This window comes from Mustela nivalis (genome assembly GCF_964662115.1).
Source record: "Mustela nivalis genome assembly, chromosome: X".
In the NCBI taxonomy this organism is placed as follows: Eukaryota; Metazoa; Chordata; class Mammalia; order Carnivora; family Mustelidae; genus Mustela; species Mustela nivalis.
This window is the reverse complement of record NC_139040.1, coordinates 73420205-73446546: the sequence shown is the minus strand read 5'-3', so window position 1 is coordinate 73446546 and position 26342 is coordinate 73420205. Positions and strand designations below refer to the sequence as shown.

Below are 26342 nucleotides of genomic sequence, written 5' to 3'. Positions count from 1 at the left end.
TGTTTGTAACACTTACCAGGAAGGTAAATGTTTTTTTGCTCTGTTTGCAATGAGTGGTAGAGAACAGATGTATGTGTTGAAGGGAAGAAGAGAATAGTCTAGCCACATTTTCTTGCTTGAGACTGGGCCTCTATTCTCCTTAAAGTCTTTATGGATAGGGGTTATTTCTTTTGTGTATTCATAGCTAGAGGAGTCGGTCATCTTGTCCAGGATCACATGAAGTTGGAAAGCAGAATTTGGGTTTCCCAGTTACTAAGTTAGTGGTCTCTCACTAACTTGCCTATCTTGGAAGAATGACTATTCACCAAGGTGACACAGACTTCCAGAGAATTGGTTCTGTGGTGATTAAATTAACAAGATGGCTGCAGCAGAGTTCCCCTAAATAGCTTCTGCTGTAGCAGGTTTCAGTCAGTGGGTGACTCAGTTTTTCTGGGGCCCCAGAATGACTGTTTTCTCTTCCTGCTCACTCCTCACCCACATTATTGCTTTCTCTTTGCCTTCTTAAATTTTGAGTTCTGACATCTCTGTATCTGACTCAATGCTCCAGCTTGACCTGTTCCATGAATTAGGAGAACATTATGGTACTTTGGTCGAAGTAGTTGCTGCTGTAGCAGATATTTGAATTCAGACTGGAGTCTCCTGGCCTCAGCTCCTCACTACTCACCTCTAGGTGTTGTAGGCCAAGCCTAAGGTAGGTAGAGAGCTAAAAAAATTCCTTTTCATGACTTAATAGAAAGGTAGCATAGAGTAGTGGGGAAAACACAGCTTCTGGAATCAGACTGCTTAGACTCAAATCTGAGCTCTGTGACCAATTAGTTGTGCAGCCTTGGGCAATTTACTTACCTTGTGTGCCTCATTTTCCTCAACTGTAAAGTGAAGATAATAGTAGTGCCTATTTCATAGTGTTGTTCTGAGGCTTAAATGAGGCAATTTTTGTGAAGTGCTTAGAGCTGTGCCTAGCATCTACTAAGTTAGATGCAAATGTTTGTTATGATTACTTATGGAACTGAACTATTATATGCCCAACGTTGTGCCAGGTATAAGAAGGGTAAGAAAGAAAGCAGGCAGTTGTATTCTCACCATTTATTGAGTGTTTACTAGGTACTATTTACTATGAGAGAAACACATAAATGAATGGAGCTGCCTTCATAGATCTCCTATTTAATTGGAGATTTAGGGCTAACTCACTTAAAAACATTTTGACAAAAATAAATTTTACATGGCATTTTCTGTAGATTTTGAGAAGGGGGTGTAATGAGACATGAACAGGGCTTTGAAGGAAGTGTATACTTGGGAGCAGGGACTGTTCTGAGTGGGAGAGGACGTGGTTTTGGCACATGGACGTAAACCCTAGTCCAGTGCTCTCTTGAAAGTGATTTTGGGGGATTCTGGGTGGCTCATTTGGTTAGGTATATGTCTTCAGCTCAGGTCATGATCCCAGGGTCCTGGGATCAAGCCCTGAATTGAGCTCCCTGATCAGTGGGGTGTCTGCTTCTCTCTCTCTCTCTCCCCCAGCTCATGCTTACACACTCTCTCAAATAAATAAATAAAATCTTAAAAAAAAGAAAGTGAGTTTGTCTAAAATGAAGGAATCATTGAGGTGTTTCAAGGACAGTGACAGAGTACCTGTAAGCATAGACCAAGTTACTCTTTGTAAGGTCAGTTAGAGCCAATAGTTCTGAAGGAGTTTGTTGGGGAAGACTTCACCTTGGGTTTTCTAGAATTGGGTGAGTTAACTGAAATAAATATTGTTGTCTTTGTTGCCCATGTAGATATTTTGTGTGGCAGAGTATCAGTCAGGGCCTAATGACTAATCTGAGATGGAGTTGTAGGACGGGGTTCAAGGTAATAGTGTCATCTATTTAAGTGTCATCAGTTAAGCTGTACAAACCTTTGTGATCTTTGAGGGTATTTTAAAAAATGTTTTATTTATTTATTTATTTTAGAGTATGAGAGGCATAAGTAGGGGGAGAGGCCAAGGGAGAAAGAGAGAATCTCAAGCAGATTCTTCACTGAGACTGGAGCCCACTGGGGAGCTCAATCTCATGATCCTGAGATCATGACCTGAGCTGAAATCAAGAGTTAGACACTTAACAGACTGAGCAACCCAGGCATCCCACTACTATCTTCAAGGGTTTTAAGTGAGCAAAACTCCTCTCCAAACATCCTTGCTGATATACCTGGGATATTAATAACTCAGAAATTCCTATGCCGAGAACAAAAGTCACTTAACCTCTTTGCCTTTGAGGCATCCATTCATCCGTTGAAGGGTGCCTTTGAAATTTTCTTTTCTCTAACATGAGACTGTCAATAATAACAAACATACGTAACCAGAGTAGATCAGAGGCCTCTTCCTCAGGTTTCTTACTCCTCTTGGCACCTGGACCATGGTGGATCTGGAATATGCTTAGTGAGAACATCTGGCAATTTGCTTCAGAGTTATGCTATACCTCTCTGTTGGTACTTGAAAAGCTGCTCCAGAAGAGCCTGAGGGTGGGCTTGGGGAAAACCTCTTTTGGTTATCTTTTTCTTTGCCATAGCCTGGGCATTTTCCTAAGGTTGGGAGTTTGCCTCCTGGCCTCAGGCCAGTTGCCAGAGGAAACCAATGACTAAACGCTTCCTCCCTGTGACGTCAGCTTTTGGAACCTTTCCTGATGATTCCTTACCAGTCAAGTATGCCTTATTTGGTATTTTTCCCCCCTCAAATGCCCTTTACCACCTCAACTAGTCCCCTGTTCTTTTTTGATACAGAGAATGCCTTTCTCAAGTTTATGTAGTGCCACCTGCAAACTTTTTTTTTTTTTTTTTTTTGCCTTAGTATAGGGCTTGCTTAGAGTGGGTGGTTGAGGCTCTTTGATGGAGGTGAGGGAGAGGTGGGAGAGAAGAGAGAAGGATGGGAGGGCTCTGGAATAACTGTGATTTCTTTTTTTTTTTAAGGTTTTAAAAGCAACTTTATTTCACTGTGTTTTCTTTTTTTTTTTTTTAATTTTTATTTTTTATAAACATATATTTTTATCCCCAGGGGTACAGGTCTGTGAATCACCAGGTTTACACACTTCACAGCACTCACCAAAGCACATACCCTCCCCAATGTCCATAATCCCACCCTCTTCTCCCAAACCCCCTCCCCCCAGCAACCCTCAGTTTGTTTTGTGAGATTAAGAGTCACTTATGGTTTGTCTCCCTCCCAATCCCATCTTGTTTCATTTATTCTTCTCCTACCCACTTAAGCCTCCATGTTGCATCACCACTTCCTCATATCAGGGAGATCATATGATAGTTGTCTTTCTCTGCTTGACTTATTTCGCTAAGCATGATTCGCTCTAGTTCCATCCATGTTGTCGCAAATGGCAAGATTTCATTTCTTTTGATGGCTGCATAGTATTCCATTGTGTATATATTCCACATCATCTTGATCCATTCATCTGTTGATGGACATCTAGGTTCTTTCCATAGTTTGGCTATTGTGGACATTGCTGCTATAAACATTCGGGTGCATGTGCCCCTTTGGATCACTACATTTGTATCTTTAGGGTAAATACCCAATAGTGCAATTGCTGGGTCATAGGGCAGTTCTATTTTCAACATTCTGAGGAACCTCCATGCTGTTTTCCAGAGTGGCTGCACCAGCTTGCATTCCCACCAACAATGTAGGAGGGTTCCCCTTTCTCCACATCCTCGCCAGCATCTGTCATTTCCTGACTTGTTGATTTTAGCCATTCTGACTGGTGTGAGGTGATATCTCATTGTGTTTTTGATTTGTATTTCCCTGATGCCGAGTGATATGGAGCACTTTTTCATGTGTCTGTTGGCCATCTGGATGTCTTCTTTACAGAAATGTCTGTTCATGTCCTCTGCCCATTTCTTGATTGGATTATTTGTTCTTTGGGTGTTGAGTTTGCTAAGTTCTTTATAGATTCTGGACACTAGTCCTTTATCTGATATGTCGTTTGCAAATATCTTCTCCCATTCTGTCAGTTGTCTTTTGATTTTGTTAACTGTTTCCTTTGCTGTGCAAAAGCTTTTGATCTTGATGAAATCCCAATAGTTCATTTTTTCCCTTGCTTCCCTTGCCTTTTGCGTTGTTCCTAGGAAGATGTTGCTGCGGCAGAGGTCGAAGAGGTTGCTGCCTGTGTTCTCCTCAAGGATTTTGATGGATTCCTTTCGCACATTGAGGTCCTTCATCCATTTTGAGTCTATTTTTGTGTGTGGTGTAAGGAAATGGTCCAATTTCATTTTTCTACATGTGGCTGTCCAGTTTTCCCAGCACCATTTATTGAAGAGGCTGTCTTTTTTCCATTGGACATTCTTTCCTGCTTTGTCGAAGATGAGTTGACCATAGATTTGAGGGTCTATTTCTGGGCTCTCTATTCTGTTCCATTGATCTATGTGTCCAAATAACTGTGATTTCTGTCTTCATTTTTTTCTTTCTTTCTTTCTTTCTTTTTTTTTTTTTTTTTTTAATCTCTGCAAGCTCTTTTGACCCAGTCTGGTCACCTCTGTCTAGCTTCTTATTTTGATCTCTGACAGCCTAGGTAGTCCTGCTTAACCTAAAAAGGCTCAGAGTGTTGGGGGAGGCCGGGGTCATCCTGGCCCCCTCAGCATCTTAAACCATTCCTTTGGAGTAGGTAAAGCCTTCCAGTTAATAAATTCTTTGTGTGCCCTTTGTATGCATAAGCTTCTGACTTGGCTCTCCTGAGTGGAATGGGTCTGATGTCACTCTGCCTCCCATCCTCAGTTCTGAGTTTTCTAGCCCTAGGTTAAAAGAGCTGAACTTTCTGACATTTAAACCTTGACATACTGTCTGGGTGGTTTTTTTCTTAATGCTTTTTAATAGAAATGGTGCAATGAAAAAAATAGTATACTTAAAAAGGATATCTGCTTCTTAGTCTCTGCCTGTGTGACCTTGAGCAAGTCATTTCTGTGGACTATAGTCTCAATATCTGTTTAAAAAGAACATTGGTTTTTCCTGAAATTCTTACTATTTGTGCTCAATCTTTAAGAAGATAATAAGGCTTCTTGGAAAGAGCGTTAACAAAAGAGAGAGCAGTGACTATTTGGAGAAGTTGTCCTTTCTTTACAATGACACTGGGAACATTATTTTTGCCCCCAACTATCCATGCGTAAGTAACCCTCTTTATTTCAGTGAGCTCTGCTTATACTAGGTTTTTGATCCACCTACCCCAGAACTCACTGTGGGCATCCTGGTTTGGAGAGACAACTGTTGGCTAAGTGCCTTGGGTGGGGCCTTGGAGCCCAGCCTGCAAACCACAATTGCTGGCTATTTTAGGTCGTTGGTGAATCCAAGAAGAATAGAAGACCCTGGAATTGGTCATTGTTCCACAAGGGAAGGGGGAGGCGAAGAAACAAACCAAAACTGAATGCAAATGAGATTTGACTTCCTTTACTCCCTTCCTCCACAACATCCCTCTTCTTAGGGCTATGAAGTTGCTTTTGGCCAAGTCTTAAATTAAGACCTTAAAAGGAAGGTCCCCTTCCTTTTCCTCTGTCTGAGTCACTGATATCTATATTGCCCTTGCATGGGGAGAGCTAGGTGATGTGGGCTTGGGAGGAATTTTTAAGGGAGATTGCCACATGCCTGGTGTTGAGCCTTCAACTGGCCCTGTATTTTGCGAATATGGCTTTCTTTGGTGTTAGACCTGTGGATCAAAAGAGAGTATTTTCTGAATTTCCCATCAAGGCCTAATGGGCTGATATGGCATAAGCAAGTTCCTAGAAATTATGTGGTCTTGGCTGGATTTGTTTTCACCCATCTTCTTCTTCCTCTTTATGACATTTTGTATAGTTATTATTTATGAATAAAGGATATCAACCACCTAGGAGTTGTCCACAAATTTGATCTTCACTTACCCTGAGTTCCCAGTAGGGAGGTTATAATAGAAGTATTTTGGTATTTGTCTTCCTTTGGGAACAAGTTCCTAGACAGCTTAACTGAAGAAGACTTAGTTGGGTAGAGCTAGGTAGTGCTTTTGGGTGGAAGATTCTTCCTCAAAATTGGGCTGAAATATCCTCCAGGCTGTGTAGGAGCTTTCTGCTGGGTACAGCCACCTTGTTGTCAGCCTTTCCTTTCTAGAGACCTCTCAGGTGGTAGAGTAGAATAACTGTTCATGAAGGAGAGTAAGCAAGCAGGTGGATGAGTGAGAAGGAAAAAGAGGAGTCAAATGGAAGAAGAGTAGTTATTTTTATATTTCCCCTTTTTAAAAAAAATATATTTTTTTAAATTTCTTTTCAGTGTTCCAGAATTCATTGTTTATGCACCACACCCACTGTTCCATGCAATACGTGCCCTCCATAATAACCACCACCAGGCTCACCCAAATTCCCACCCCTGCCAAACCCTCAGTTTGTTCCTCAAAGTTGACAGTCTCTCATTTCCCCCTCCCATTTCCCCCAACTCCCTTCTCCTCTCCATCTCCCTATGTCCTCCGTGTTATTCCTTATGCTCCACAAGTAAGCAAAACAAAATGATAATTGACTCTCTGTGCTTGACTTATTTCACTCAACATAATCTCTTCTAGTCCCATCCATGTTGATACAAAAGTTGGGTATTTATCTTCTTTGATGGAGGCATAATACTCTGTAGTATATACGGACCATATCTTCTTCATCCATTTGTCCATTGAAGGGTGTCTTTGTTCTTTCCACAGTTTGGTGACTGTGACCATTGCTGCTATGAACATTGGGGTACAAATGGCCCTTCTTTTCACTACATTTGTATCTTTGGGGTAACACCCAGTAGTGCAATTGCAAGGTCATAGGGAAACTCTATTTTTAATTTCTTAAGGAATCTCCACACTGTTTTCCAAAGTGGCTGCACCAACTTACATTCCCACCAACAGTGTAAGAGGGTTCCCTTTTCTCCACATCCTCTCCAACACATGTTGTTTACTGTCTTGTTAATTTTGGCCATTCTAATTGGTGTAAGGTGGTATCTCAATGTGGTTTTGATTTGAATCTCCCTGATGGCTAGTGATGTTGAACATTTTTTCATGTGTCTGTTAGCCATTATATTTCCCCTTTTTATAAAACACAACATGACATATGACAGAGTTTAGTAAGTGGAGAAATCTTCCATCAAACCCCACCATTTAACATAGTAAGTATTATTTATTTATATTTCTTGTCATAGCTCATATAATAATTTTCCATTGTGCAGTCATTATATATATATAAAAAGTACTACTACTTTATCTTTACTTAATATATCACTAAAAGCTTAAGTAAATGCTGCTTAGTTTTCGAAAATGAACACTTTCATGGTTTTATAAAATTTCATCCAATGTCTATGCCATAATTTACTATTACTCTTTTGGGAGTCATTTAGATTAGTCCCAGCATTTGCCAGTATTTATAACACTGCAGTGAATGTGAGGAAGAGAAAATCTAAACCCCTTAGCATGATAAATATATAGAAAGCCATTTGATGCCTGGATCCATCCTAGCTTACTCTCTGGACTTACCTCCCCAGATGTATGCTATATTATGGGTTTGTGGGATCAAGGTTTTCTAAGTAAGCCATACCTTTTATACCTTTCAGCTCTAGCATATGTCTTTCCTTTCAGTTTGAAACATCAAGTGTGTCTTCTTCACCTCCCTCCACTCCATGTCACCTCCACTGGAAACTTTCTTTAATACTCCTAGGTAGTTAGTATTTGTTGTACCATCCTCTGTGTGTGGACTGTACTTCCTTTATAAGAACTTCTGTTATGATATTTAACATGTGGTGTTGCAGCCATTAGGCTCTCAGACTTTTTCCTTCAGTAAACTCATGGACTTGAAAACTTCTAACTACTCTGCCTCAAGAAGGGGATCTTTGTCCAGGTGGAGGTGGTTAGGGATGGACAGGTCTTTGAAGAATGTATAGTCAGTGGCAGACATAGAGAGAGAGAAGCAGCAATAATGTATGCAAGGGATCCAAGAGTGTTGAATTAGAACCTAGTAGGACATACAAGACACTAGTAATAGAAAAAATACACCTTAGAGGAGGGAAAGATAATTAACACCTACAGGGCAGAGACGCTCCTTGAGAGAGTTTTGTTGGCCTTGACCCACCAGTGCAAACTTCTTAAACATTCCAGATCTCAGTTTCCTATCTGTGATATGGAAAGAGTAATAACACCCTACTTCTTAGGGTTATGGCAAAGTTTCAGGCACTAATGCATCTGAAAGTGCTCTGTGAGGTGTGGGGTACAGAGGAGGGAAGTTAGGCTGAGGCTATCCCAGAATTTTTCTGGTTGTCCTCTTAAAGTTCTTTCCTTGTGTGTTCCCTATTAAGCTTCTGAGCCCAGAAAGACAGATGCTATGGTTTCCCTGAGCAAGACCCACAGCTTTGTACTTTAGTAGAAGTTATGCAGGGAAATCCCATTCATGTAAGCAGGGTGGCTCCAGCTGGCCCTAGTCAAGAATAGCCCCAAGGGGCTGGAAAGGGAGGTGCCACCTTCTCTCTAGCTCTTTAACATCAAATGGATGGTACTACAGTAGAAGTTTTCAGCTGGAGGTGGAGGTATTTATAGAAGCTGCAGTGAAGCTGGGTACCTTTCAGGCCTCCTGGCCCCAAACCTGCCATGGATAGAAGGAAGGGTATCTGTGTCTGTCACTGACTATATATTATAGTTTGCCCATCCACCTGTCTTGGGCAGATAGCTCATGGGCAACCATCCAAGCCAGATTCAAGGTCTTTGGATGTGTTTTGTTTTCTCCACATACTACTGTGGCTTTTTGCTGCTGTTGTGGCCATTTGAAAACCCTTAAGTAACCCAGGACTTTGTTTTATAGAGGAAACAAATTATCTGAACCTATGGAAGATCTATTAATTATAAAGTACAACAAAGGGAAGGACTTGCTCAAGGTCCCATAGTCAGGGACAGAATCAGGTCTTAAAGCCAGGACTCTCAGGAGTGTGTTCCTTTCATTCTATCAGCTTATGCCACTAAGAATGCAAACTTCATGAGAACAGGGAGAGTTTCCCACTACTCATTGTATCCCAGTACCTAGTACAATGCCTGGCATAGAGGAGGGACTCAAAAAATATATGTTGAATAGATGCATTAATAGCTACTATTGTCAAGTTGGATTGTGTTTCACAGACTTCTTTGACTAAGTCTACTAAAAAGCCAAACAACAATTTCAGTGGTGCACTGGAAATTACCTAATATAAACCCAGCTGGGCCCTGGAAGAAGCTGAGTAGTGCCAAGGAATGGGGAGGAGTAGTCCCTCTTGTGTACCTTAGAGAACCTGTTTACCTGTGAGCAGTCAGCTAGTTCACAGACAATTCCCATTCACTGTTTTATGTCTTCACAAAATATTGGTAGCATCACAAGGGAGAATATTTGAATCAAAGTTTTTGGTGGATTCTATAGCAGCCATGCAGACATTTCTATATGCCTTTGTGAAGCAACCTACACTTTGGTTCTGGAGTACATATTTGAAACATTACCCAATTTTTAAATATTTTTTATATTTATTCATTTGAGAGAGATACAGAGACAGAGCACAAGCAAGGGGAGAGCCAGAGGGGGAGGGAGAAGCAGACTCCATGATGAGCCAGGATCCCAACGTGGGGCTTGATCCCAGGACCTGGAGCTCATGACCTGAGCCTAAGGCAGATGCTTAACCATCTGAGCCACCCAGTTTTATAATTAACCCCTACCCAATTTTTAAATTTAATTTTTTGTGTGTGTGTGTGCTGCTCACTGTGCTATAGCCAGCAGGCAGGGATGCCTTGTATTATCTAATTCTTAGAGGTATGTGCTCCTGAGGTTTAGGGATTGAGTTGACTCCTATGCTCAGGGATGGGCAGGACCAGGCACAGATTAAGGAAGATAGCAGGGAAGATCTATAGATCATCATTTTGGGGCACTCAACATCTGTGTTCTCCTGTTGCCACTGTTGCCACCACCACTGCCACCACCATTACCTTTGCTGCCTTAGGGCCCAGAACGGCAATTCTTTGCAGAATTGGGCATATTTTAATCAAAGTCAGCTAATCAGGGGAGCAATAGAAGGTACTCTTTTTCCTACCCATTTTTGAGAGTAAGGTGTGGCTAGCATTCGGGAGGTTTAGGTTGAAGCCTACTAGATACAGTTGGGTGCTCCAAAATAGGTAAGTTCCTCTGAAGGTCATCTTGTCTTTAAATAATTTCTCCATCTGTTCTTAAAGTGCTGAGATAGATACCATATAGGGTATATTAACAGTCTGTGCTGCTTGGTAGGGCATAGTTTAAAAGACTATTACAATTTATGATTTGGCTTTTTTTATTATGAAACTAAGATATATTTGCTGTGAGAAATGAAATAGTACAAAAAAAGGAGAATTCCTTGTCTTCTGACCTGACTATTCTTTGGAGATAACAACCATTTATCTGAACTTACAGTCCTTTGTAAATGTATTTATACACATATGATTTTGAATACATGCATAACACAAATCCATACTGTTCTGCATTTTTTTACTTATTTTGTGGTGGCCATCTTTTCATGTCAAATCATGTTTTAATGTCTATATGATGAACTCATTAATAAGCAAGTTATCAAATGGGTGGAACATATAAAATCTACATGAAAGAAAAGGACCCATATTCTTTGTTTAGTGGAAAATGAAGAAGATATTTTATTTACCTGCCAGAGAAAGAAAGGCTTCTTGGAGAAGGCAGGAATTGTGGACCATTCTGTTAGCATGAAGGATAGGATGAGGAAAGTTATTTCCCTTTCCAAGCCCCTCATCTCAAGATTGCTGTGCTTTCATCTGTGTGTAAATAATCTTAGTGGAATGCCTAGCAAGTAGGTAAACCACTTCCCTCTGTTTTATGTGGACCCTTTCTCTTGCATTTTTGCCACTTTGGAGTAGCTTGAGTCCAAACAGTACCTGACTGAGAACCCTGTTTCCTAGAAGACCTCTAGCTGCCTTAGTTGTTTAAGGTTAAGGAAAGTAGCTGTGTGTGTGTGTGTGTGTGTGTGTGTGTGTGTGCGTAGTAGGTGGGGTAGTGGTGGTGGTCACATGCCTTTCCAGTTCTCACCAGAGAAGAGCATTGAAGTTGGATTAGAATCCTCCCCACCACTCATAGGTATCAGGGATCTTGTTCAGGTTGCAGAAAAGTGGAACTTTGCAGAGTATTCAGTTATAATTAAGCCATCTGGTTGAAGAGTTGAGGAAAATAGTGATTTTTGAATTACAAAAATATATATACACTGTATTTTGAAAACAAATTTAGCCTAGTAGCTGCCCCTGGTCTTAGAAGCTTGCTAGCTTGAAGATATTGATCATGTTGAAAGGAGCCAGACCCAATGAGGACAAGCAGAAATTCCCGGATATGCAAGATATCTTCTGCCCACTCATGGCATGCCCCTCCCTTCTCTTGTTTCTTAGTTCCCAGACTTTCATAGTGGATGGAACAGAGTTTCTGCTTGTCCAGCCTTTAATCCTAAAGCCTCTGACACCAGAGGTTAACCTTGATTCAGACAGACCTACAGGCTGCAGCAGGTGCCATCGCCTTCTTCTTTAGATAAACAGGAAGCTGCCTGAAGATTCTGAGTGATTGGAACTTTCTGAATCTTATGGAGCAAGGAGAGCAAGGCTCTGAGAGAAAGCTCCAAAAAGAGAAAGGAGATGACACTTGGGATACTTTATTCTTTGGGCTACTTGGGTCAAAAATATCTTCAGGTATTTACTGTAGGCCAAGCTTGCAAGAAGTTCTGTATTTTAGCATATTGGTTGTGTGACCTCAGGGAAGTCCCTTAACCTCCCTGTGCCTCCCATTCTTCATTAGTAAAGTGGAGATGATAATGCTAGCCTCAGAGTTTGTGGGAAACTTGGATAAGATAAAATTGGAAAACCCTCAAATGTTAATTCTGTAGAAAATAAACATACAGGATTCAAGTCCTCAGAGATGCTTAAGTCACGTTTTAACAGCCTCTGTTGACAAAGGTAGTAGAGTCCCAGTGGATGAAAGACTTTAACCTCATCATTAAGAATGGTTATCCTTAAAAGGGTAAGCCTCGGTTACTAGGAAGAGTTCATTCCCGTGAAACAACTCATTTATAAACCATCCAGGACCAGTGATGCATTGCCATATAATCAGCTCTCAACTAACCATAACAACACTTTTTTAAAAAATTTATTTTCAGCATAACAGTATTCATTATTTTTGCACCACAGCCAGTGCTCCATGCAATCCATGCCCTCTATAATACCCACCACCTGGTACCCCAACCACCCACCACCCACCCCTTCAAAACCCTCAGATTGTTTTTCAGAGTCCATAGTCTCTCATGGCTCACCTCCCCTTCCAATTTCCCCCAACTCTCTTCTCCTCTCTGACTCCCCTTGTCCTCCATGCTATTTGTTATGCTCCACAAATAAGTGAAACCATATGATAATTGACTCTCTCTGCTTGACTTATTTCACTCAGCATAATCTCTTCCAGTCCCGTCCATGTTGCTACTTTCTTCTTCCAGTTACCTACACTGGCTTTCCTAAGCCATGTAAGCCCAGGGAATGCAAACTCTCTTTGCTCTTCTTACAGTCCAAACGAGAATAATTAGTTAGGGAAATAAAGTCCAAACAATTTCCCAGACATAAAGTGGTTAGAGTGCTACTGCTGAGTTGTCCGTAGGGTATTACACTTTTTTTTTTATTTTATTTATTTGTAAGAGAGAGAGAGTGAGAGCGAGCACAGGCAGACAGAGTGAAAGGCAGAGTCAGAGGGAGAAGCAGGCTCCCTGCGGAGCAAGGAGCCCGATGTGGGACTCGATCCCAGGACGCTGGGATCATGACTTGAGCCGAAGGCAGCTGCTCAACGAAGTGAGCCACCCAGGCGTCCCTACACTTTTTTTTTTAATGCTATTTTTCCACTTTATTCTGGGAAATACTTTTTATTTATTTTTATTTTTTTTAGTAAGCTTATAGTTTGTATTTTCTTAAACTTTTTTTTATTTTTTCAGTGTTCCAAGATTCACTGATTATGCATCATACCCAGTGCTCCATGCAATATGTGCCCTCCTTAATACTTAACCACCAGGCTCACCCAACTCCCCACATCCTCCCCTCCAAAACTCTCAGTTTGTTTCTCAGAGTCCACAGTCTCTCATGGTTCTTCTCCCCCTCTGATTTTCCCCAACTCCCTTTTCCTTCTCCCAGTGTCCTCTGTGTTATTCCTTATGCTCCACAAGTAAGTGAAAGCATATGATAATTGACTCTCTCTGCTTGACTTATTTCACTCATCATAATCTCCTCCAGTCTCATCCATGTGGATACAAAAGTTGGGTATTCATTCTTTCTGATGGAGGCATAATATACCATGGTATATATGGGCCATATCTTCTTTATCCATTCATCTGTTGAAGGGCACTTTATCCATTCATCTGTTGAAGTGCATCTTGGCTCTTTCCACAGTTTGGCAACTGTGGCCATTGCTGCTATGAACATTGAAGTACAGATGGCCCTTCTTTTCACTATATCTGTATCTTTGGGGTAAATACCCAGTAGTGCAATTGCAGGATCATAGGGTAGCTCTATTTTTAATTTCTTAAGGATTCTCCATACTGTGGCTGCACCAACTTGCATTCCCACCAAAAATGTAAGAGGAGGATTCCCCTTTCTCCACGTCCTCTCCAACACTTGTTGTTTCTTGTCTTGCTAATTTTGGTCATTCTAACTGGTGTAAGTAAGGTGGTATCTCAATGTAGTTTTGATTTGAATTTCCCTGAAGGCTAATGATGATGAACATTTTTTTGGGTGTTGAGTTTGAGGAGTTCTTTATGGATCTTGGATATCAGCTCTTTGTCTGTGGTGTCATTTGCAAATATCTTCTCCCATTCTGTGGGTTGCCTTTTTGTTCTGTTGACTGTTTCTTTTGCTGTGCATAAGTTTTGTTCTTGATGAAGTCCCAAAACTTCATTTTCACTTTTGTTTCCTTTGCATTTTGATAGATGTTTTGAAAGAAGTTGCTGTAGCCAGTGTCGAAGAGGTTACTGCCTATGTTCTCCTCTAGGATTTTCATAGATTCCTGCCTCACGTTGAGGTCTTTTATCCATTTTGAATTTATCTTTGTGTATGGTGTAAGAGAATGGTCATGTTTCCTCAATACATAGCTGTCCAATTTTCCCAGCACCATTTATTGAAGAGACTATCTTTTTCCATTGGACATTTTTTCCTGCTTTGTCAATTATTTGACCATAGAGTTGCAGGTCCATATCTGGGCTCTCTACTCTGTTCCACTGGTCTCTGTGTGTGTTTTTGTGCAGGTGACATGGCACTTTATGTGGAAAACCCAGAAGACTCCATCTCCAAACTACAAGAATTCATTTAGCAATTCAGTAATGTGGCAGGATACAGAATCAATCTACAGAAATCAGTTGCTTTCTTACATGCTAACAATGAAAACTCAGAAAGGGAAATTTAAAGAATCAATTCCATTTACTATAGCACCAAGGACCACAAGATACCTAAGAATAAACCTAACCAAAAATGTAAAGCATCAGTACTTGAGGAACTACAGAATGCTCATAAAAGAAATTGAAGAAGACACAAAATGATGAAAAAGAATTCCATGCTCGTGCAGGAGAATAAATACTGTTAATATATCTATACTGCCCAGAGCAATCTATACTTTCAATGCCATCCCGATCAAAATTCCTCCAGCGTTTTTGAAAATGCTGGAACAAATAATCCTAAAAATTTGTATGGAACCAGATAAGACCCTGAATTGCTAAGGAAATGTTGAAAAAGAAAAAGAAAACTGGGGGCATCGTGTTGCCTGATTTCAAGCTTTACTACAAAGCTGTGATCACCAAGACAACATGGTACTGGCATAGGGTATTACTCTTATGCTGATGTGGATAACTGACTTTAACCAAAAGGAAAACAGTGAACTTGGCTTATGAAACAAGGAAAGAAATAAGCTTCTACTTTCCTGACCATTTGTGCCCTCAGTAGCATCCTTCTAGGCTATGAACTCAGATAGGGGTACCAAATTTATAAGACTGGGATTGACAGAGGGAGGTATCCTTTCAAAGAGTGGAGATAGAAGAGACCATGTATGAGATTGTCCTACATAGGACATTATTCCAGCATTCTACATTATTCCAAGGGGGGTTTGAACCGTTCTCCTTTCCACACTCTATTGGGATTCAACCTTTGTCAAGGGAGCCAAGACTGAAGAAATCTTGATAAAGCTTTTAGAGACCCATCTAGGTGAGTTCTTCTGAAACCTCTAGCTGTTGAACAGCCCAGAAAAAGGAATGCTTGGGTGAGGAAGCTAGGAGGAAGTTATAAATTAAGGATAGCTATCTGCTCTCCACATAGTTCCCTGTTTAAAACAACCTTGACAGATGTGAATTGAAGGAATCCTTTTACAGGTTGGCTAGTATTGCCCTGCAATTATTTTCCAGTGTTCCTAGCTTTACTTATCCCTTGCCTGGACAAAAACAAAACAAAGCAAAACAACAACAACAAAAAAACAAGGTCTCCAACACAAATACTGATAATTCTCTGTTTGTGATATGCATCATAGCTGTCAAAACCCTTTTTACCAGTGTTATGTCATTTGATATTTATTAGCTCTCTCCAGTTGGCAGGTTAGGAATTATTGTCCCCCTATTTTCATATGGGAACACAGACTCTACAAAAATTACTCAGCTAATGAATAAGGGAGATAGGACTTGAGTGGGAAACAAGAAGACTTTAGCTTTAGACTCTGCATAAGGTGGAGTATGGGAAGGGGAGATAAATGTTGTTTCACCGAGGCCCGAACTTAAGCTCTAGTCATAGTTAGGCCAGAGTTCTAAGACTAGAAAGGAAGTTTCAGGCTTAAACATGAGGTACTTCCCCTGTACCAATAGTTGCTCAACCTCCCTTTAGTTTCTCCTTCTAATATATCACTAATCAAGAATAAAGTTTAGAGAGAATTCTAGTAATTGAGATTGGTGTGTGGATGGCCATCTGTCAGTTGTTTATGTTCTGCCCGTTTGGGGTCTAGCCTGGCTCTTGTTTTGTAGCTGGTATCCTGTGTCACCCTTTTTGCTAGTGTCAAACCACTGCTTTCAAGTCTAGTCAGGCTTTCCACCTGGTTGAGCCAGTAACTTACTTGGTTTTGCCTTACTTCTGAACACATAGATGTTGCCTGCAGTGAGAATTGTTTGGGGACTGCTTTGACCTAGCTAATGTAGCATCTTGTTTGTACCTTGGGATCATGAACATTGGTCCAACTTGTTGAATGGAGGAGGTGCTGGGGAATTGTGAGAAGAGCACCCTTCTGGAGTTGAAGAGATGGAGTTTTGTCTGGGCTCTGCTGCTAGCTTTCCAGAGTACCATTGGCCTTTTGGGGCCATAGTCTGTTCTACAAGGAGTTGGTTTGCCTAATCTCTGAGGGCCATTCCTGTTCTGAAAGTCTGTGATTTACTCAGAAATGTTATATTCCCCTGACAGTGGACATGGGTCTGCTCACCTTGAGTAGAAGGTTGGTGGTTGCTTCTTCTTCTTCTTCTTCTTCTTCTTCTTCTTCTTCTTCTTCTTTTCAAATAATGCATCCATTGTCTGGGATTGCATTTTTTTTATGTTATGTTAGTCATCATAGCGTACATCATTCATTTGTGATATAGCATTCAATGATTCATTATTTGCATATAACACCCAGTGTTCCTTACAACACATGTCCTCCTCCTTAATACCCATCACCACAAGCTTCTTTTATGGTAGGAAAGGGGATTATGTTTCAAGTCCTCCCTGGGGCCCAAGAAGGTGTTTAATGTGGAGACCCAGGCAATTCCAGGAGGACATCTTGGTTTCTTTTCACCCACCAGCCTCCAAAAGAACTTTTTATTTGGGAAGAAAGGTGACTAGGAGCTTCAGGGTGGATATAACACATACTGCATTCTGTGGGACCCAATAAGTATATCTTTTCACTACTAGATGGGGAACCCTTTGAAGTAAGGGCTTGTCATAATCTTTGTGTTCTCAGTACCCAGTACTCTGCCCCACACTTTGCAGGTATTCAATAACTGCTGGGTTTTCTTCTCCTATTTATCCCTTGAGTCAGACTAGATTCTCTGGAAACCTTCCATCTCCAGAAGGAAGAATCTAGAAGCTAATGGGGAGAAAAGGGTTACATCTGAGTATTGGCCATCAGTGGTACCCCTTGTATCCAGAAGCCCACAGTTCTTAGTAGTAGCTGATTTAAAGGTTTATATGCTTTCACACATACATATTTTTCTTTTCTTTCTTTTTTTCTACAGAAGGGGTAAATGTGAGGATCCGGGGCATGGAGTGGGAGGTCAGAAGGTGGATTTCTGCAGTCAAATGCTCTACCCCTGAGCTATACCCCCGAGAAGGTGGACTTCTGAATGGTTGTTTTTTCTCACCACTTCCTTATGAGAGAAGTACTAACTGAACCCTGAGGATCCTAGACCTAGTCCAGAGGAGAAAGGCTTGTGTGCAGTGTTGACTACTAATAGAGGTCTTTAGCCTTGGAACTTTGTGGTTGGCACTAATTTCATTTATTTTAATTTCTTTTCAGTGTTCCAGAATTCATTGTTTTTGCACCACACCCAGTGTTCCATGCAATACGTGCCCTCTATAATACCCACGACCAGGCTCACCCAACCTCCCAGCCCCCTCCAAAACCTTCAGTTTGTTTCTCAGAGTCCACAGTCTCTCGTGGTTCATCTCCCTCTCTAATTTCCTCCAACTCACTTCTCCTCTCCATCTCCCCATGTCCTCCATGTTATTCCTTATGTTCCACAAGTAAGCGAAACTATATGACAATTGACTCTCTCTGCTTGACTTATTTCACTCAGCATAATCTCCTCCAGTCTCATCCATATTGATACAAAAGTTGGGTATTCATGCTTTCTGATGGAGACATAATATTCCATGGTATATATGGACATAGTTTCTTTATCCATTCATCTGTTGAAGGGCATCTTGGTTCTTTCCACAGTTTGACAACTGTGGCCATTGCTGCTATGAACACTGGGGTATAGATGGCCCTTCTTTTCACTACATCTGTATCTTTGGGGTAAATACCCAGTAGTGCAATTGCAGGGTCATAGGAAAGCTCTATTTTTAATTTCTTGAGGAATCTCCACACTGTTTTCCAAAGTGGCCAGGTGGGATTTATCCATGGGATGCAGGGTTGGTTCAACATTTGCAAATCAATCAATATGATAGAAAAATCAATAAGAGAAGAGAGAAGAACCACATGGTCCTCTCAATTGATGCAGAAAAAGCATTTGACAAAATACAACATCTGTTCCTGATTAAAACAATTCAAAGTATAGGGATAGAAGGAACATTCCTCAACTTCATAAAATCTATCTATGAAAAACCCACAGCGAATATCATCCTCAATGGGGAAAAGCTGATGACAACCTTCCCTTCGAGATCAGGAACATGACAAGGATGCTCACTCTCACCACTGTTGTTCAACATAGTAGTAGAAGTCCTAGCAACAGCAATCAGACAACAAAAAGAAATAAAAGGTATTCAAATTGGCAATGAAGAAGTCAAACTCTCTCTCTTCACAGATGACATGATACTTTATATGGAATACCCAAAAGAAATTGAGGAAGACGCAAAAAGATGGAAGATCATTCTATGCTCATGGATTGGAAGAATAAACACTGTTAAAATGTTTATACTGCCTAGAACAATCTATACTTTCAATGCCATTCCAATACAAATTACACCGGCATTTTTCAAATAGCTGGAACAAACAATCCTAAAATTTGTATGGAATCAGAAGAGACCCTGAATTGCTAAGGAAAGGTTGAAAAAGAAAAACAAAGCTGGGGGTATCACGTTGCCTGATTTCAAGCTTTACTATCAAGCTGTGATCAACAAGATAGCATGGTACCGGCACAAAAACAGACACATAGACCAGTGGAACAGAGTAGAGAGCCCAGATATGGACCCTCAACTTTATGGTCAAATAATCTTCGACAAAGCAGGAAAAAATATACAGTGGAAAACAGTTTTTTCACTAATTGCATTCTTTTTTTTTTTTAATTTCTTTTCAGTGTAACAGTATTCATTGTCTTTGCCACACCCAGTGCTCCATGCATTTTGTGCCCTCTCTAATACCTACCACCTGGTTCCCCCAACCTCCCACCCCCCGCCCCTTCAAAACTCTCAGATTGTTTTTCAGAGTCCATAGTCTCTCATGGTTCACCTCCCCTTCCAATTTCCCTCAACTCCCTTCTCCTCTCCATCTCTCCTTGTCCTCCATGCTATTTGTTATGCTCCACAAATAAGTGAAACCTAATTTCATTCTTAGCTCTCCTTCCCACTGAGTTAGATGTCTCTGCCTTGATTTCTTTTTATTCTTTAAACCTTTGCTAAGGGGATAGGGAGGGAAGCAAGCCATACATGTCTGTTTCCTTTTTGAGCCCTTAATAGGGCAGCTGGGCAGGTCCCTTTCTTCTTTCTTCTTCATGCATGGCTCTTGTTCTTCAAGGCCGGGGGTTTGAGCCAGAGGCCTAGGGGCTAGGTACTCCATGGCTCAGCTCCTGGCCTGGGGCCTACTACTGAGGGGGATCTGTATTAACCAGGGCCTTTCTGTTACGTGAATGAGCCTTTGGGGAAGATGGTTAGTGCTCTAAGCTTACTGCTTATTTTTTTCCCAGTGCTTTTACTTAGGAAGGAAGTAACCTACTGTGTATGATTGTTTGGGCCAGTTATCTTTGGCTAACTTTTGGATAAGACCCTTGATGCCCATGTTTTATAGAAAGTAGAATGTTATGAGAGGTGTTAGTCCAGATTTGAGGCCTTACTGATAGTGAGTAGAGTTACTAGCCTGACAAGTATTGGTCCAGTCTAGAAGTTGGCAAACTTGTTTGGGTCCTATTTATTGTGTATATTGTAAGAATAGGTTTCAAAAAAAAAAACCTGCTGAAAAGAGAAAAAAGGGGTGTCTGAGTGGCTCAGTGGGTTAAAGCCTCTGCCTTCAGCTCAGGTCACGATCTCAGGGTCCTGGGATTGAGCCCCACATCGACTTTCTGCTCAGCCAGGAGCCTGCCTAACCTCCCCTGCCCGCCACCTGCCTCTCTGCCTACTTGTGATTTCTGTCTGTCAAATAAATAAATAAAATCTTTAAAAAAATAAAAATAAAAAGAGAAAAAAATAGAATATGCAACAGAGACCATATGTGGCTCATAGAAACAGTTTGCCTATCCCTGATAGTCTGTGCTTTATATTACCAGTTTATTATGTACCAATTTTTTTAAGATTTTATTTATTTATTGGACACAGAGAAATCCCAAGTAGGCAGAGAGGCAGGCAGAGAGAGAGGGGGAAGCAGGATCCCCGCAGAGCAGATAGCCCAATGTAGGGCTTGATCCCAGGACCCTGCGATCATGACCTGAGCTGAAGGTAGAGGCTTAACCCACTGGGCCACCCAGGCACCTCTATATACCAATTTCTTATAAACCCACGACACCATTATAACAGTGTCTATAGTCACCAAATTCCTGAGCCATGCACCCATATGGTAGACCTCTGAATCCTGATTTATAGGGTTGAATCCCGATTTATAGTTACAGGGTTGTTTGTAGCCAGCCCCTTCCATATTTGTTACTAACTAACCAAACCACTCTGTCTCCTTCTGATGTAATTTGGGGCCTTAGTCACTAGGGTTAGAATTAAAATTGTATCCTCAGAGCAAAAAGACCCTGATAGATGATAGTTTTCTTCCAGCTCATCATTCCTATGATCACATGGCCCTGAATCTGATAAGTATGCAGCTGCTGTTGATAGTAATTAGGGAGATTTGAAAAATAAAACACAAAGTCCAAAGCTATACTCAACAGTGGATTCCAGAGCTGGACTGTCTCTTCCTATTCCTTCCACCACACTTTATTTTTGGCTTTGCTGAGCCTCCTAAAATCCAGTCTGGCTTTTTTTAAAAATTTTTCAATTTATTTTCAGAAAAACAGTATTCATTATTTTTTCACCACACCCAGTGCTCCATGCAATCTGTGCCCTCTATAATACCCACCACTTGGTACCAGTCTGGCTTTTTGAGAAGATACATCCTTTGTGTTTTTCTGAGACCATGCCTAAACAGAAGGTACTTTTGAAGTATGACACAGAAACTCTTTGGAGTTATGGGAATGACACAGTACGGCTCTAGTGATAGGCTTATTGGGACACAGAGACATTCCCAGCTCTATCTGTAGCCCTTACATCTAGTGTTCTGGGGGCTTCCACTATGTTAGCTGTTGTGTGTTTATGTGAGTACATGTCTATTTGGGCACCTGTGCCTCTTCATGCCAAAACTTTGGGAATCCTAAGACAGAGAGAATGTGGTGCCAAGACTGAGTCACTCTTCTGTAAAGGTCAGAGTTTTAATAGGGGTTGTACCAGATTTGCTCTGGAATGCTTTTTCTTTTTCCTTCTGCTGTGACTACCCTTTGCCAAACACACTGAGAGTTATGGATGGATACACACCCAACTCCAGACTACTAGGGAGACTCAACCACTGAGCTTCCTGACCTGAGGTGATCAGGGCACAAGGGGTAAACAGCATTCATCAGAACTGCTCTTCTTCTCCCCTTCCCTAAAGTCATCCGACTCTACACTTCTATCCAACACATAGAAGACCTGTGGAATATGCAAAGATGTTTCTGTCCTTAATTACTGAAGCATATTTGTGAATAGTCAGTGAGTAAAGTTAGTTTAAATTGTTTTAATATGACAATTGATGGTAAGCATTCCAAGTAGAGTTGCTTCAGGTTTTCCTGTAACTTTTTGGGTGGGGGTCTGGTCAACATTGTTTAAGGTGACTTGAAAGAAAAGAAGCGTGGTAGCCACAATATAAATTAAGTAGGTCAGTTATAAAGGATCATTTTCAACTATTATTTATAGGTGTATGACCTTAGGTTAGGCATTGACTCTTTCTTAACCTGAGTTTTCCATTTTAAAAATGTGGGTAACAGTGAGACCCACCTCCTTGGGATTTATGAGAGAGAAAATAGCTTGCAAGTGTGAAAGTACATCTAGGAGGGTGCCTGGAATATTGAAAGTGCTTGATAAATACCTCATTTTTCTTAATTTCTGTCATGTATTTTGCTCTCTTTAAGTATTTGAGATCAGAACAATTCAAAACCCTAGTTAGGCTTTGCCTCTAATTTGTAAGTGTGCTCTCTGTGTGCAAGTAGCTCTTTCTCTTTATGATTTTTTTAATAGGTGAGGAAACTGATATTTGAAACAATGATGCCAATTATTGGCCTAGTTTGTGGTGAACCCCACTGTACCTTCCACTGCAGCCTGTTGAGGGAGACTGAGAATCTATGTGGGCATGTCTTGCTTTATGAAGAGGAACCCCAGCTCTTGAGAGCCTTGCAAATCTCAGGATGAGGGAGTGGGGGAAAAGAAGAGCTATACTGAGACCCATGTTAGACTGGATGGCTATGGGGTGGGAGGAAGAGATGATGTGCAGAGGAAAAAATGATTAGAGGAACCCTTACTCAAGAGGGCAAAGTAGTTTGTGAAATTAGTGTGCCCCACCTCTTTGCAGAAGCCAGGCAGCTATGGCTGAGGCCCATCCCAAGCTCTTGCTGTGTTGGTAGCTTTCACTTCCTCTTTGTGTGTATATGGTGGGGTGTGGGTACAGTGGAAATCTTAGTCTGGTTGCCTTTCCAGGTCTACCTGTAGGTAGACATGGTTTTCATGTGCCTGAATGGGTTGTAGTAGGCTCCCCTGAGATCTGGAGAGTGGTTCCACCTAGGTTTGTGGGAGCTAGGGTAGGGAGTACTCATTAAACTAAGCGTGTACTTCAGTGGGACTGTGCAGAACAGAGCCAGCTTCCTATCTATATCTTGTATATTAGGCCTCCTTGTCTGGCTTTGTCTTCAGGAATTTCTATGCCTGTGGAACAACTATTCCCCAAATCTTATGATCTTGTGCCTAGTATCATGGTGGTGAAGTGGTCTGTAATTTACTCTTTTGATAAATTCTGAGGAGAGAGTCTGGGAGCTGGAAAAGGAGATTTGGATCCTTCGTACCTTAGGAATGTTTTTCACATGTTGTATATTTCCCTGTAGCATTTGGGGGCATACATTGTGTTTCTTGCCTCTGTGTCCTTATACATGCTATTTCTCTAAACGGAACATGTTAAGTTTCCCTTTCCATTTAACATCTTTTTCCTATGACAGCCTCATTTATCTCAGGACATGTCAGCTCTTCCTCTAAAAACCTTCTGCCCTTCTGTTTTCTCCATTATGGCCTGAGTGCCCCTTTATGGTTCCACAGTTCCCTCTGATTAACTCTATTACTGCTTTTACTGTATAGAATGGTAATTACCCATTCACTTGTCTGCATGCCACTGCCTCCTTGCCGCTCCCCCCAAAATCTGTTACATGCTCATTCACTCACTTTCACACACACATGTGTAAGCATTAAAATCATCTTAAGGCCTGATCCATACTAGGTATCTGAGAAATTGGTGTATGGAACCAGCGTGTGTGCATACACAACTGTATTAGAGAAGTCGATCCTTTCTAAAACACCTGAGGTAGGTAAGAGTTGGCCCTATTTGCTTTTCTGGATCTTACTAGAATTGTAGGTATAATTTAAGGGTTTATTTTGGAAAAATGTGTATTGCCTGGGCCAATGGGAGGGCTTGTGGGTAATTACTGTAGAGATTCTGGTAGGCCTCTTTCCTGCTGCTCTCTGAAGAAGCTAGACCAAAATTAAGGTAGTGGGGGAAAGGGCTTCTGAGTCTACCCAAAGAGCTCACAGGCTTGTGTGTGTGTGTGTGTGTGTGTGTGTGTAGGGTAAGTGGTTTCATGCATACGCACTTTGGCATTAAGGGGTGCAAAGACTGTATGTTTGTGGTGGTAAGGATGCTAAAAACCCTGGTATTGTCTGAATAGGTTAAACAGGTTTTACCAGTTTGGTAGCTGGGCTTGTAGTTTGGAAGGCAAAAGGTGGCTTTATCAACTGAAAAAAAATACAAAGCCATCTTTTAAAGAAGTTATATCAGTTTATCATATTCTATTATCATATATATTATATTATATTATATTATATTATATTATATTAATCAGACCTAAACTAATAAGATGGATGTTATGACCACACCCTTTCTGCAACTTTTCCAAAATAATCATAGATCTGTAGAGCCCAAGGGCATTATTTAGGCTCTCTTTACCTCTGCTCCCAGGAAGACGACCATGACAAAAATGAAGACTAAGCTATGATCACTGACAGAGATACCTAGGGCAGGTATAAGAGTATTCCTCAGTCTTCAGCACATCCACTGGAGGCAGGTGCTGAGACGTTGGTATTTTCTTAAGGCCTATGTGATAAACCTTGTTCCTTGATGCGGGCAAGAGTTAGATTACATTGTAAGATAAGGTGTAGGGAAGTAATAGGCTGGGTGGGTCTGAGGACATCCTGCTTAGGGGTGGTCGGCCAAGGTCCTTCGTACAATTTTAGCCAAGAATCATGCTGCACCGAATATTCACACTTAGTGAGGCAGTGCTGTGGAATGACATCTGCCTCTGCTTCACTCTAGATGAATGAGGAGGTTCTCCCTAAACATTCAGATGGAATGTTCAGACACATTCTTTGCTACTTATAGTCTAGGAAGTAAAGACAAGGGAGAGCCCGGGAGTCAGCTGGTCAGAGAGAAGGGAAATTGAACAATGAATAGACTTAGGCTGTGGTACCTTCTCGCCATCCCTTACTCTGTGTTGGAGGAGCTATTTATTACGGGTCTGAAGCCATTTTCTTTTTTATAGTGGCCTAAGCCATCCTAGTCCTATTAAGACTGCTTGTAGATCATGCTACTTTAGCAGAAATGCTGTTAACTGGCATCTGAAACCCATTTGTAGTACCTTGAATAATGTTTGGGAGACTTTTTGAAAAATAAGTTTCCTGCATTTTTGTATCTCCTGGTTCATTAATCAAAGAAGAGCATTAGCATGTTGTTTTCCAGTTTCCAAATGTAGAAGTTGCCAATTTGTGTTTTTCCAGAAAATTCGTTTTTCTAGAAGTACTTTGGATCATCACCATTTGTGTCTAGGCATGGATCCTGAAATGTCGAAGGTGCTCTCAGTCAGTGGTAACTTGTTACCCTTCCTGTCCCTGTCTGTAAAACTGGGAGATTTATTGTAGATTATTCAGCTTGATCAGGCAGAGAACTCCAGCTCCTTTCGCAGTCAACCAAAGCCTCCTCCAAGGAGGGGAAGTGTGGTAATGACATTATCTTTCCCCAGGCAGTCACGTGTTCTCTGAGAACAGGATGTGGGGAGGGCTGGGCCCCAGTCACAGGGCTTGCAGAGGCCAGGGAAAGTGGGCTGGTGGTTTGGGCATGCGGGTTGGTACCTGCCTCCTTGGCTTTGAAAGGCATGAAAAACCCCTGTATTTTTAAGGGTTCACTTATGTGTACTTATGTGTACACTTATGCATACAGTCTGTGTTCTTACCCTAATAAAGAACTTAAAACACCTGTGAATGAAGCCTAACTTTTCAGGCTGTAGAAATTCAGTGGTAAGGAGTGGGTGGGCCTATGCTTCCCACTACCAGCTCATGCCTTGTGACTCTGAAGCCATAGGCCTTTTGGCAAGGTTTTGTTGGGGGGACCTGGACCCCAGTAAAGAATGGGGCTGCTTTGTTTCTCTTTTTCAGGGCCCTAGTCATTTCCCTCCCCCAGATGGCTTCCTAGCATACTGTGGTGATTTGCATGTTCAGTTTCTTTTCAGGCCTCATCCTCTTCTTCTCCCTGCCCCCACTACTTCTGCTGGGGACTTTGGAGATGTGCTGTGTGGGGCGGGGAAAAGAGGATGTAGCTAGCTTCCTGTACAAGGGAGGGTGGGGTGCCTGCCTTCCTGCCTGTCTGCCCACCCGCCCAGTTGCCATTTACCCAGTGCTTGAGGAACTGACTAAAGAGTTCAGAGTCACCAAAGGCCGAGGGATTTTCCAAGGGCAAAGGGATGGGTCTTTGCTTTTAATGGCCTCTCTTCACAGTTCTTCACCATGGGGATTGCTAGGCTTCCTTTTCCTGGAATCCCAATGCTAAAACATCCTTTAGAGGCCAATTAGTCCAGCTACCTTAGATGGGGAAATTGAGGCCAAAAGAGTCTATAAGTTCTATAAAGAATCGTGGCCAAGTTGAGTAAAATTCTAGAAAGTTATACCTGGAGCTCTTTCCCTTTCCCTAAGCTGGTAGTCCAGTGGTTTGCAAACTGTATTTGGCTGAGCTCTCTGGGCAGCTGCAGTCCTTTAACTAGAAAAGTTCTACTTTTATAGTACTTCATATTTTAAAGTTTCATGTGGTTTTCTTTCCGTCTTAAGAGTGAAGAGGCAAGCAGCTGCTAAAAATAT

General features: G+C 41.4%; 1 protein-coding gene and 2 long non-coding RNA genes across 3 annotated transcripts in view; 2 read left to right on the top strand and 1 right to left on the bottom strand.

Annotated features, from left to right (window-relative positions):
* Positions 1-26342, top strand: part of MSN (moesin) — an 81139-nt gene that overhangs the window by 6185 nt on the left and 48612 nt on the right. The window lies entirely within an intron of this gene.
* Positions 403-7140, bottom strand: LOC309855553. The gene is made up of 2 exons (XR_014306855.1): positions 4403-7140; positions 403-2913 (listed from the first exon to the last, which is right to left on the bottom strand). It is a non-coding gene; the product is annotated as an uncharacterized lncRNA (long non-coding RNA).
* Positions 14323-18495, top strand: LOC309855552. Its single transcript, XR_014306854.1, has 2 exons — positions 14323-17297; positions 17348-18495. It is a non-coding gene; the product is annotated as an uncharacterized lncRNA (long non-coding RNA).